At 38.2% G+C, this 14,169-nt stretch overlaps 1 protein-coding gene across 5 annotated transcripts in view; it reads right to left on the reverse strand.

The window, feature by feature from the left end:
* Window positions 1–14,169, reverse strand: part of RASEF (RAS and EF-hand domain containing) — an 825,381-nt gene that overhangs the window by 236,365 nt on the left and 574,847 nt on the right. For 3 of the 5 annotated variants that reach the window (XR_011966205.1, XR_011966206.1, XR_011966204.1), the window contains exon 21: window positions 4,296–4,490. The exons of the other annotated variants lie outside the window; for them this stretch is intronic. The gene's annotated coding sequence lies outside the window, so the exon portion shown is untranslated. The remainder of the gene's footprint in view (window positions 1–4,295; window positions 4,491–14,169) is intronic. 5 annotated transcript variants of the gene reach the window in all.

Raw genomic sequence — 14,169 nt, forward strand, 5'->3', positions numbered from 1 at the left:
ACGGTGGTTATGCCCTCATGAAACTATACATACTAATAAGAGGAAAAACAAATGAAATACCCATTCAAAGATCCAGCCTTTCCAAATATTTGTAATCTGTGATGTGAAGATTCTGTATTTTTAAAGGAGTTTTTCTGCTTTCATTTCAATATCTGGGGTTTTATTAACTTAGCCAACCTTGCTTTTTGTTTTTGAATATTCCTAGGCTTCTAACAGCATATGTTTGAAAGCCACAAGTCTCATTCCTCCTGAGTGCAAAAAAGTACATGTGTTCCGTTCCCTTGTCTTTATCTTCATCAATTAAAAAGAAGTAAAACTTAATGAACCAAAGGAAAGCTCTGCCATGACTTTGGAAAGCAATGTGATAACATTTGAACTTCTAGGTTGTTTCCTAAAATGAACAATAACATTCTTAAGATTGCTACCAACATATTAATTGAGTTTTGCTTTTTTTTTTAAATTTTAAGTTTAGTTGATGCCTTTTATTTTCACATCTTATAACTTCCTCAGATTATCTGACTTCCACGGGACAATCCATTATAACAGAATAAATTGTTAAGCAAAACCAAGCAACAAAGGTCATTGGATTTGTGGTAAAAGACACTGAGGTCCAAACTCATCTCTACCACTTGGACTTGTGTGATTTCAGGCAAATATATTTTCCTGATGGATCTCAGTGTCTCTAGCTGTAAAATGAAAGGGGTTGTACTAGAAGGACTATAGGGTCCATTCCATCTCTGCTTCTATGATTCTATGCTCTCCAATTGCATAGATAACATCCTTGCTCCTGGTGTCTCACCTCTTACCCACAGGATGGAAACATATTTAATCATCTGTTTTCTTGAGAAGAAATGATGCCTTAGAAGTAATCAGAGGTCATCTACCTTTCGATATTATATATTATTATGTTTCTCTATTATATATTGGCTATTTTATTGGTTAAGTGTTTTGTATGTATATTACATGTAAGTAAGTATATATATTGGTTAAGTGTTTGCCATATATTATATATTACACTTATATTGTTAAAATAATTGCTTTATTATTTTCTTGGTTTTATTCATGTTGTATCAGTTCATATGATTCTGTTTCTCTGAATTCTTCAATCTTCTTTTATTAATGGAACAATAACATTCATACACCACAGTTTCTCCAGTCATTGTTCAGCTAACATGTTCTTAGTATTTGCTGGCACACACACACACACACACACACACACACACACACACACACACACACCATTGTTAGCATTATTTTCACATATATGGTGACTTTTCTTTTTAATTTTGACTTCCTTGGGGTCTATTCCCAGGAGAGAGAGAGAGAAAAAATACAGAATAAAAAACATGAAGAATGTAATTACTTTTCATGCATGTCAGACTGACCGTCATAAAAAGGCTATCAAACTGGTTTTCCTAACCCTAAAGTATCTCTGACCATGCTACTCAACAATTCAAAAACTTTTAATAGTCCCCTACAACCTATAAAATAATAATCAAATAAAGCCCAAAGTATTTAACATAGAAAGCACAATGTTACATAATCTAAACTCGACTTACTTTTCAATTTTCCCATTTCACCTTTGCATAAACGTTGTTTTTCTTCAAACTTACGGACGTGTCTTTCACTCTAGTGCATTTACGTCGAATACAGGTAATCCCTCCATTTTTAATGCTTACCTTCCCACTTCTACCTAATTAAACTCTAACAGTCTTTTAGGGTCTCTTCATATTTATATATTACATATTGATATGATATCCTGATCATCAGTCAGAAGCAGCCTTCTCTCACCTTAAATTTTCTTCAGCCCCACCCCATCCCTTTTTTGGTAAATTCAAGTAATACTTATTGGTATTTTCTTAGATTATGACTATTTATTATTTGTATGTATGTCCTTCCCTTACTAATACCTAAACTTCTTAAGAGGGGTACTTTTCTTATTTATATGTATTTTTTTTTCCCAGTGCCTAATACAGTGATTTGATTTTTTTTTCCTGGATAAAACCTGTGATTTTATTAGTGTAGGGCTTTCCCAACGAGGAAAGTGATTCTACCAATTCAGATAAAAAACTTTTCTATGGTTGTAACAAAGTTGACCAGTACCATTGAGTACCACAGTACCACCAAGTACCACATGACTTGCCAAGGGTCACACAGACAATGCATGATGGTGTCAAAAGCTGGACTTGAATTCGTGTGTTCCTTTCTCCCATGGCAGTTTTCTATTATTTACTACACCATGCTACCTTTCTTGATTCATATTGGAGATAATGCATATTTTCTAAATGAATCAAAGGAAAAGAGAAGACCTCTGTCCATAAGAGTGCCAGTTTACAAATACCTAAGCTCCGTTATTCTTCTCTGGCTTGGGACTTAGGACAGCACTTTTTAAAAGTAGTCTCTAGGTAAAGACTTGAGATTTAAGGTTACATAACGACTATTGAGGAATTTTTAACCTTATAGGCTATCTCCGGGACTGGTTTAACGTCCCAAGAATATTTACGTTTTATGATCTCCTTTCTGCTTATGGATCCGAGGCCTTGAAAACACCTGGCCATTTTGTTTGATGACATATCTGTCAGAAAACATGGAAATGCTTGAACTCTTATCATTTACATACCAAACAAAGTGAAAACCCCAGGCGATTTCAATTACAGGGCAATTCATCTAACTTCTGTTGGAAAAGGAGCCACCTCAGAATGAGACAAGGTAGCAGGGGTCGTGCACAGACTGCAGCTTCCTCTGCCATGCTAACCTTAGGTGTTCTCTGTTGAAAGATTCAGCAAAGCATTAATTTTTCCATAATTGTGCATGCTCTAGCTATTGGGTTAGCATACTGTTCAATGCTCCATTGGAGTAGAAAAGAGCTCATAGATTTTCAAGGCTGGAACTCAAGCCAGAGTTGTGCTGTTAAAAGTTCAAGACAGGGGAAAATTATAATATATGGCCTCCAAATTTACACTCTTCCTGACCCAGGTAATGAAACATGAACTACCACACATCAAGCTTTTGATGAAGGAGAGCTCACTTGAGCTGTAAGGGACTGGAGGTGGGTATTTATTTTCCTTGCCGCCATCCGAACTTGTCCTTGACTGGCAAGCCTGTCACATTAAACCCTTTTCTCAGAGGATACCAAGGAGGTAAGTTCCTGGTGATGAGCTCTCATTATATTCAACACCTCACCTTTCAGGCTTCTGCTTGCTTATACCTATCTCAGCAGAGCTTTCTGTGGGGCTGCTGTCGTTGCTGTGGCTGCGGGTCTTGTTGACTTCACCCATTATAAATTGTCCAAGCAAGAAACAAGGGAGATTTCTCAACTGTTTTCAGGAGACCTTCGATAATCAGAAAGAAAGCTGTCAGGGGTGCTAACGCAGGACGCTCTCCGACCCACCGTGTGACCCTGCAGGTTGTTACCATCTAGCCACAAGTCTTTCTTTATTGCTTGCTAACATAGGAAAAAATGACCCTGACCCAGTTTTTGAGAATAAAGAATAATGACTGTAAAGTGCTTCACAAATGGAAAGCTATATAAATGCTAAGCAACCACCACCTTCATTAAGGACACAACAAAGGAATGATCAATTAATGAAGCTGAAGACAGGGATCCTAGGGAAGAAATCAGATACCATTTGGGGTAGGAGATTAGAGTAAAGGGGAGCCAAAAAGGGAACATCAGAGGTGGTGATCTGAAACTCTTCCCTAAATCTTTAATCTCCATCTTTATCTAGCTGTAGTTACAAAAAATGTACAGGCTGTATGAACCTGAGAATTCCTTCATGCAGAGAACTGCCAGTGTAGAAACTCCCTCTGTCAATGAAGCTCCATGTTGCTAACTCATCTATACTTTATAATCTCCGGGAGTTTTCCAGTGCACTGGGATGTTAAACAATTTACCCAAGGTCACACAGCCAGGTTGAGTTTGAGGCACATTCTAATACCAATATAAATTACTTAAAAATCAATATCATATAGTTCTAATGAATAAACTCCAGTCACTGGATGAGAACAAAGATCTTCATACCAAGCCAAGTAAAAATCTACAAAATGATAATATACTTAAATTATAATATATAATGTGCATATTAAATATATGTATGTACATATAAAGTAGGGTTGGAGAAGAGGAAATATATAATAACATTTAATTCAGTCTAAATAATCTGATTCTGGGGGAAATAAGGGTTCTTAGTTATTTCATTATCATATAGACACAGCACCATAAAATAGTGAAGAGAGAGAGTTGCTTTTGGAATCAGAAAGATCTAAGTTCAAATCCAAGCTGCAGCACCTCCTACCTTGGTGACCTTGGGCAGGTCATCTAACTTCTCTGGGCCTCAACTTCCTCATTTGTAAAACAGGAGAGTTGAACTTCATGGCAGCTGAGGTCCCTTGTAGTTCTAGAGCAGAGGTTGTGGACTTTTTTTGTGTGTGATCCACCTTTCTGGCAGTTTGATGAAGCTGACGGGCCCTTTCAGATTAAAGCTTGTTGTCTACAACAAAGACATGCTAAATTTCAGTTATAGGATAGCAGAGATTAAAGAAGTATTTGTCCCCATCCAGGTTCACAGTACCCCAGAAAAACCTATTCATGGACTTCTTAGAAGGGTTTGTCCATCCCAGGCTAAGGATGATGACCTTCTGAGCTCACAGGGTTTGTGTGAAACTCGAAGATAACAACAAGACAGGCACTGTGCTAAGCAGGGGATGTAAAGAGAGACAGAAACAGTCCCTACCCTCAAGGAATTTATAATCTAATTGTTAATAGAGCAAGCAAACAGCTAAGTACAAATGGAATATACCAGAAAGAGTATAAAAAGACTTTTTTACACAGGGAGAGATTTTAGGGAAGACTTAAAGGAACCTAGAGAAGCCAGGAGGTGGAGATGAGGAAGGACAGAATTCCAGGCATGGCAGACAGTCAGTGAAAAAGAAGTTTGTAAATATCATTATTATTACCACTAACTCAAAGCTGGTAGACTCCATTACCTTGAAAACAATAGTTGCATGTGAGTTTACCCACCAGATGCAGAAGTAAGGAACCTGTGGCCTCAAGGCCACATGTGGCCCTCTAGGTCCTCAAGGGCGGCTCTTTAACTGAATACAAACTTCACAGAACAAATCCCCTTAATAAAAGAATTTGTTCTGTAAAACTCGGACTTGGTCAAAAGGCTGCACCCAAGGAAATAGAACAGAGTTGGGGAACCTGCGACCTCAAGGCTATATGTGGCCCTCTAGGTCCTCAAGGTCTCTAAAAGGGTCATATCTGAGTACCTAGAGAGCCACTTGTGGTCTTGAAGCAGCAAATTCCCCACCCTAGCCAGAGCTCCCCTGTTTAATAAGTATAGTTGGGCTCCAGCTCCATTAAACACTTGGGCTTTTAAAATAACTACCTTTTAAAAGAGATGTGCTGTCACCTCCTCCAGTGCCTCTGACCCTTGGAACAGGTTGATTAGGCTCTGTTTCCTTTTCCCTCCCACTTCAAGCCATCTTCGGCAGGTTGCGAGGCTTTAGCTGCAACCTCCTGGGTATGCAACGCTCCTAACACAGACACAAGCTAATAAAGCTTGTCAAAGTGTAAATAGACGACTGTTTGTTCAACAGAGTTTATTAGGAGCTCGCAGAGAAATCAAGACGGTACATTCTGTACACAGTAGGCCCTGGAACAGGCATGGACTAGGCTCTAAGCAACAATGGCCCACCCCAGGGCAAATCAGGAATGTTGCACAACCAACCAACCCCCCCCCCCCCCCCCCCGCCTTACACAAATATGATCATGACCTCTTTAACTTGATTTTAGATGGTTTGTCACTTGAATGGGCTTGCTCTCTCTCCATTCTCCCTCTCTTCTTTTGCTTCTTAGAGTCTCTAGTTTCTTTCAAAGCCCTGTCCCTCTTCCATGGGAAACCTTTCCTGGTAAACCAGTTTTACCACTTCCCACTCCATCATATTATTTGACATTGGCTTTGCATGATGTATGTATTTTATCCCAATCCCATCTAACCTCCAGTAAAATGTAACCTCCTTGAGGTCAGGGACTGTTCTTCGGGTTATTCTAGCCTCTGCAGACTTCTTTTTTCATGTTCCATAGCTGCCTTCTCACTGTGGAAGATCACTGCACCCCTACAGCCCCTTCCTCTGTTTGATTATTCTTTTTTGGAATCTCCATCTTAAGGAAAGTGTCCAGGTCAAACATGTTCACTCCATTTCTCTCTGTAGTCTGCCCCTAGTTCTATCCAGAATTCATTTTTCACCAGACCTCAATGGGCAAACCTGCTCTCTTTCCCAACCCTAAACTCAAGCATATTCTTTCTGTTTTATCTTCCCCCATTCACAATGCCCTCTTAAAGGGCAAGGATTTTTTTAATTTGATTATATTTGCATTCCCAGTGTTCAACACAGTGTCTGACATACAGTAAACACAATAAATGCATCCCTAGTACCTATCCCAGGTGGAATACATAGTAGGTGCTTAATTAATATTTGTCAAGTTAAATGTAATAAACTGGAAGATTCTTATTTCCTCTTCCTTTAAAGAAGGAGATTCAGAGTTATATGCCCAAAAGCAGACTGGACCTATGGCAAAATCCATTTGGAATCCACATTTCATCTTATACCTCTCAAATTCAGAAGCTTCTCCAGGCTACAAGGATCTCTGAGTGACTGATTAAGCTACTTAAGGTCATGGGGTAACTCAGCAGATCTGAAAACTGTTGATAATTTTCTAGCATATTTCTATGTTTCCAAAATCTTAGATTAAATTTTACAAGAAATTATTGAGAGAAGAAAATGCTATTTTAGATAATTTATGTGTGTTTATAACTTCCTTTATCACTCTAGAGATTACTCTGAGGTTTTATCATACCATGAAAGTGAACCAAGGTTCCTGGGGGCTATGCCAATATAGCATAAACTCTGGCAGTTTCCATAAATATGAAAAGATTTTGAATAGGGGCTTAATGATGTGGCCTGAGGTCCTGAAATCCAGGATAGCAATGCTTAGAGAGGCCTTTCACCTCAGGGTTAAAGACTGGCCACTAAGTTAGGAATGCTTTTTGATCCCAGCAACTCAAATAACTATCTACTAAGAAGCAAAGAGCTATTGGAATCTTTAAACAATGGAGAATGTGTATACATACATACAAAAACACAAGCAAGAAAGACAGAGATGGAAATAGAAAAAACCAAGAGAGATTTGCAACAGTAAGACAGTACAAAAAACTTGCTTTGATAGTAATTCCTTGCTATCATATTTGCTACAGCTGCCTCCTTTGATCTTAACAAAGTCATAGGATCATAAAAGTCATATATTACAAGCTGGAAGGGACCTCGATTCAACCTCTTGATTTTACATCAGAGGAAACTGAGGCCCACAGTGGGTAAATAACTTTTCTGAAGGCATGAATGTGGCAAATGTCAAAAGCAACATATAAACCCAAGTCATTCAATCAATCAACCACCATTTGGCAGGGAATAAAAAGAAAGAATATAACCCATCAACTCTAGATCCGATCTTTTCCCTTTGTACAAGACTGCTTCCATATGTCTAACAATATCATGTTGAGTCTTTGGAAGTTACCAGAATCACTTATGCAAGAGCATTTCTGATCATCTCTCTCATAATCATTAAATTGTTAAGAATATTCTAGTCCTTGCTATATTGGTATCTTGTCAAGAACTGTAGGAATCCATTTTACAACCAACCCATCCCCTACTGGAACTTCTACTTCATCTTCTCCATCTTCTCCTACTAGTCTCCTTACATTCACAGGCTTCCATAGGTAGTTAAGGAAAGCATCCTACCACTCACCTAGTCCAACTGAGGACTTGGCGCTGTGATTTAATATTCTTATTGACCACTAAGCAAGAAGAAGCATTGACTCCATAGACCTTAACATTTGACTCAGCCATTTCCCTCTTTTTCCCTGTTTGTGAAACAAATCCTAATTATCCATCTCTAGAGAAGTGAAAGAAACAGCTGGTGCCTTTTCCCCATCTCAGTAGCATAATGTCTTTGAAACCATGGCATTTAATGCACATTGTATGTCTTGGTGCGTGAGCTGAAAATTTGCTCTGCGTTTATTTCCTGAGTAGTGGTGACTAAGTAATGACCCTGAGATGGACATGTGCAGCCATAGAGGCAACCTTGGGAATTTGAAATATCCAAAGAAGCTGACTGGCAGCTGGAAGAGCATTGAGCAAACTTTAGTTCTTCTTAAAGAAAAAGACCACTGACAAGTGTATGGACCCAAACACTGGCCTGACTTGTGAGAAGACATGGATATGGAGAGGATTACAACACAGGCTCAAGGTTCACAACTGCTCATTCCTATAAACTGCTTCATGTCCTGATGTCAACATCCCTAGAAATTATAATGGTAGTTATAACATTCTTGCTACTTATTTGAATTTTTATGTCAACGCCCATTTATAGGTCTAACCTAGTGTATAGTGATTTATTTAAAGAAAACAAATAGCTGTCCTATACACTTAATCTACATTGTCTATCCAGCAAATTTTATTCACTCTTTCAGGGACATTTTATACATGAACCAAACCCAAGCTTGAAGTAATTTGCTCCATGGTTCCAGTGTATGTGATACAGGGAGAGTGTAGAAAGAAGCAAAGATTTGGGGAAAGAGTGTAAGGCCTTCTCTTCAGAAATCAAGTGCCTTCAGGTTTGAACCTAGTCATTGAATATATGGTACTAGAGCAAAGGGGACCCTTATTAGAAGGGAGAGAGGCTGAATCTCCCCCTCCCTGAAATCAGCAACAATTACTGTTACAAAACACGCCCACAGTGTCTGATAGTACATGTAATGTTCTACATACATAATATATGAACTACTACAAAGAAAGACAGGAAATTCATATTATCATCTCTTTTCTGAGGAATATATGGATAATTACATTCATCATCCAGTTTTGTTGGGTGTTCTTTCTATTTATTTTCTTTTAGCTATTGTGTATAGTATTTTCCCTCAATGTCCTCATTTTTCAGATGAGGAAACCGAGTGACTTATCCAGGGTTACACATGTTGTAAATGGAATGAGTCAGGATTTGACCCTACATCTTCTCACTCCAAATCTAGTAGTCTTTTCATTTTCCCATTCTACTTCCTCTTATGCCTCTATCCTGTCATCAGAATCTCTCCGTTGTACTTTAGGGTCATATGTTGTATGTCTGTAACAATGGAGATAGGACTGGAGCAGATTGTGCCATGTCTGACTTTTCTGCTCCCTTGAGATAATAGAATCAGTAAAATGAAAAGTTGATAAGTCCTTTCAATCATGTCTGACTCTTCATGATCCCATTGAGGGTTTTCTTGACAGAGATTCTGGAGTGATCTGCCATTTCCTTGTCCAACTAATTTTATAGATGAGAAAATGAAGGTAAACAGGGTTAAGTGACTTACCCAGAACCTCACAGCTAATAAGTGTCTGAGGCCAGATCTGAACTCAGGAAAATGACTTTTTCTCACTCTAGGCCTGGCACTCTATCCACTACATTGCTAAGATACAGAAAACTAATCAGCTACCAGACAGCAGGAACACTTTACACATGTCTAGTATGTTTAGGGGTATGACTGTTACTATTTTACTATGTTTTGAATCCATACTAGTAGACAAACCATATTCATTATAGTCAGAAATAGTCAATAAGCCTATTCACAGAAATTATAGTTTTTTGAAAATAACTCAAGAGATCATCTGCTTATGGCACGTATTATTATACTTTTTTGAAAATAAGGTAAAAGAGGTACAGACAGTTAGGATAAACTGCCCACGCTCACACAGTTAATAAGTGAAATTTGTGTTTGGGGCAGGAAGAGAGGAAGGACACTAGAACTTAGGTTTCCTGTGTTCTAGTTGAATCTTATCCTTTCTATATCATGTAAATCATCATAAAAGTCCTCATCCTGCAGAGAGTAAACTACCCTGTAGAAATAAATCTTTTAGGATTTAGGCAAATATTTTATTATTTCTTCATGATGACTCAATTCCCAAAGAAAAAGTAATTATTTTCCAGAGACCAAATTCTTCTTGAGAGGATCATAATAACAATTCCTAACATCAGAGAGTATACTGTAGAAAATAGTGGGGCTTGATTCTTATATGGATTCAAATCTCCTATAACTCTTGATATGTTTTATGTTCATCCTTGGAAATTATATATTATTACAAGGTGGTTCAGTTTCTTTTCAGTTGTAAAACAAGGGAAAATATCAAACTCTTGGACTTTTCATAATTAAGATGATAAATCTTTTCATTATCAAAGATAGTCACACCAGCACCACTATTTACAAAGCTAGATATCTGAAGAGATGCAAACTCACTTATTAAGATAGTATCATTCCAAGGAGAGAGATGAAACTACACTTATCTTAAATTGACTAAAAGATTTACTGTATAATATCATAAACCATGAGTGTAACACTTATCTATGAAAAAAAAACAAGGGTGGACAATACATGTGACCTTTCTACTTTAGAGTTGCCCAGAAGTCCACACTTTGTTCACATGCAGGGAAGTGCAATTACATGTGCAGAGAACTGAATCTCAGGAAACCAGCTCAGTCTAGGCAGTTATTTCTTCCTGGTAGCCCTCATATGTTAGGGACCCATGAGGCTTTTAACTGTAAATGAGTCCAGATGGCTTTGAATACTCTAGTCATGGACAGGTCATATAAGCTGAAACACATGGGTTGATAGAATTTCTTTGGAATCAAGGGCTATACTAATGGCTAGTGACTCTAGCAGTCTCTTTCTTTGTAGTGGGAGCATTTTTATTATGACTAAGTCCCTGACATGTAGAGTAGGCTAGTATTTCTCTAGAAGATCACGGAAACAATCCCTGAAACTTGCTTAGCACAGGAGACTAAGAACCTAGCCACTGGGGTATCTTCCTCAGCATCTAAGGCATAAAAGGTTCACTGCATTAATAGCTGATATTTTGCTATATAAATGTTGTTATATAAATCAATGCACCGTAACAGGAGTGTCTCTAAATTAAGTGGATTTGCATCCAACTGAGCTCATGTTGTATCTTTGTTAAATATCCTTTCCATACTGTTATTAAAGAAATGTTCTTTTGTACAATGTTATATGATGTAAGAGTTTCTCATTTTAATTTCCCCTGAACTTGAACTACCAGACTGGTGTAAGTCTGGTCTGGAACAAAACACTTTCCCTTTTCTTCTTCTTCCTCCTCTGTATGAAGGATCTAATCAAACTAGTTTACATCAATCACCAAATAAACATAGCACTATGAACCTACAGTAGATTACCCCCATTCTCCACCCATGTTTTTGATATGGGGATAGCTGGGTCATATTTTCAGATGATTCACAGAGATGAGGACCTTCATTGTCATTACCATAAATGGTCCCACGGATGCAGTAAAACAGTAGTCATTTCCTAGAACTGGGACAACAAATCGATAGTAATATGGGCATGAAATCTATATAGAAGCCAATGCTATCAGTAGTGACCCATCTAAAAAAAACAGAGTAGAAAATAAAAGTGAAAACTCAGGAGATTTCTAGGAGTTCCTCCCAACCTCCCTACAAATATATCTCCTTCCTTTTCTCCCTTTCCCTTTTCCTCCTTTCCCTTTGCCTATGGCTATTTTTGTCTGTGACCACCATTGTAATTGCTTAGCCCTGCTGGTGCCTTTCATATTATAGGAGTTCACTATATTCTAAATGCAAATGCCCTGGCCAAGTAGCAGAAAGGAAAGGGAGGCAAAGGGTGTTGATGGGCAAGATATTGCTAAGTCAATTCCAGTCATCATTAATAAAAGTAAACCCCTTTGGCATGTTTTCAACATTTTTAAAAGATAAGCAGCCTCTTTGCTCTTGCCAAATGGAGTACATATCTGGCAGGATACAGTTGCTGTCCTGCCAACCATGTATTAAATGGGTGCATTAGCAAGTCCCTACAGGGTATGAAGAACCCATCTGAATAGAACAGACTCAGTCCTGAGTCAGGCAGTTCACAGTCTTCTTCTATTGCTACTAGTTTCCTCCATTAAAAAGTTTTCTCTTGATCTATGAATCAAATAGAACATATTAGACCTAGGATCTCAGATGGGATGAGGTGAGGGAGAATTGTGTCCCACTTCTTGTTGGAAAGCTTTTAATTTCTGTCTCCTGCCAACAGAACTTCATTTCAAAACAAGCCCTCCTACTGGCAGGATGATGTACATCTTCTCTGATTTGTTTCCTCTACTCCAAGCCCATGCTGTTGAGAAAGGATGGAGAAGATGAGAAGGGGGAATAAATTGAAGACATGAGGCAGAGTGAAGACAAAAGAAGAGAGTGGGTACCAAAAAAGGAAAGACACTAATCTGAAAGATGGAAGGTAGCCATGAGTTTTTTAGAGAAAGGCTCTCCATAAGTTTGTGGAAATTGACTTAAGGAAGTTTGAACCTAGACTCTTAGGACTGGAATTTGTAGTCAGTTACTGAGCTATCATATTGTTAAACCAACAACTTAAGTTTATTTTTCAACCTATGATCCCAGACTCAGCCCATCCATCTGCTAAAGGATTGCTCTGGTTGCTACTACAATGTCAAAAACACATCTAATAATGCAGAGAGTAGATTCAGAATCACCAGAAAGCTGTCAATTATTTATTCAGCTTCCTCTGTTTCTTGTTGTTCAGGTTGAGTGGGCTGAGTTACCTGAAGCTTCAGTGGTCAGCAGGGGCTAGATAGGCAGCTTATTACTCACACCACACATAGGGCAAAGACAAGTTACTCTTTTCTACTGAAATCTCTTAGAGTTTCCCAGGAAGTACTGTTCCTCTCCCAATCAGAACAGTAAACAACCCCAATTATCACCATGGGGAATTTACACTGGATATTTTTATTGATTTTTATCACCTCCTTCAGGAAATGTTAACCGAAACATCAAATCACAAAACAAGCAATACCTGTGAAGGAATGGAGGTCTCTTCTGCCCATTTGTTTATCATCTTATCATCATAAGTCCTTTTTCTTTGCTTTACCAGGCATCTTAGTAAGAACAATTTGAAGGAGGATAATGTCTAGCATCAGAAAAGCTAATGATAATTACCACAGGGCTCTCTCTCTACTTGATAACTGGGGTGATGATCATTTTTCTTGAATTGCTGTAACTCTAGGAACCTAGTGATGATTAAGAGAGAGAGGGAATATGGGAGAAGAATCAAGTTCTAGTCTTCTTTATTCGATGATACAGAAGGCTGAAACACCATTGGCTCATTTCACTTCCACTTTACTCTTGAGTCTGTTCCACTGCCTCAAAAGCTGTGATGCCCATCTAAAGATGACTTGACCTAGAAGCCTACTCAGTGAGTCCCTGCCTAGGATTACCATATCAGAGTATCTTATCAGGGCATTTGCATTTAGAGAACACTAGCCACATTGTTCATTTTTTTTTCTAGATCCCTCTCTGGTCTGTTCTACCTTCATGTCAACTGCCTTGAACTAGTGTGAGTACCATCCTTCCCTCCCCCATTTCCCCATATTTCCCTTTCCAGGTCCCCTCTATTTTTGCCTTCCCCTATTGGAACATTTAGTGCTTAATAAATGTCCTATTATCTACTGGTTACAACTCAAAGCAAAACTCAAAAGTGCCTTTAGTCACAAATCCCATTTCCTGTGGCAGTGCTTTCAAATAAAGAGGAGAAAATCTGAAGTTCTATTTCAATTTGACTTAGTGATCTAATCTCAACTTGAAATTCCTTCCCCATTCATGACAATAACATAGATTCCAGTTCATGAGGAAACATTTTCATAGGAATTATAGATCTTTGAGAGGCTAGGTAGTATAAGTGGGGAAAATGCACTGGCTTCAGGACACCTAAAATTTTTTCCACTTATTACCTACCTAATCTTTGGCAAATCAGTTAACCTCTCTAAGCCTTAGGTTCTTCATTTATAAAACTAAATTGGGGTGGGGGGGATCAGTTTTGAATAAGATTTCATCTACCATCCCATCCAAATGTAAATTTCTGTTTCTATATTTCTGTGATCCTGTAACACAATGCTACTTGTGTTAAAGCATAGCCCTTTCTATAAAACTGTGCATACCCCCTGACCCAGCTATACTGTTACTAGGTCTGTGTCCCAAAAATATCTAAGAAAAAAGATAAGGACTCATATGTATAAAATATTTAAAGCAGTGGT

The sequence above is a fragment of the Notamacropus eugenii genome, chromosome 1, assembly GCF_028372415.1.
Source record: "Notamacropus eugenii isolate mMacEug1 chromosome 1, mMacEug1.pri_v2, whole genome shotgun sequence".
NCBI classification, from domain to species: domain Eukaryota; kingdom Metazoa; phylum Chordata; class Mammalia; order Diprotodontia; family Macropodidae; genus Notamacropus; species Notamacropus eugenii.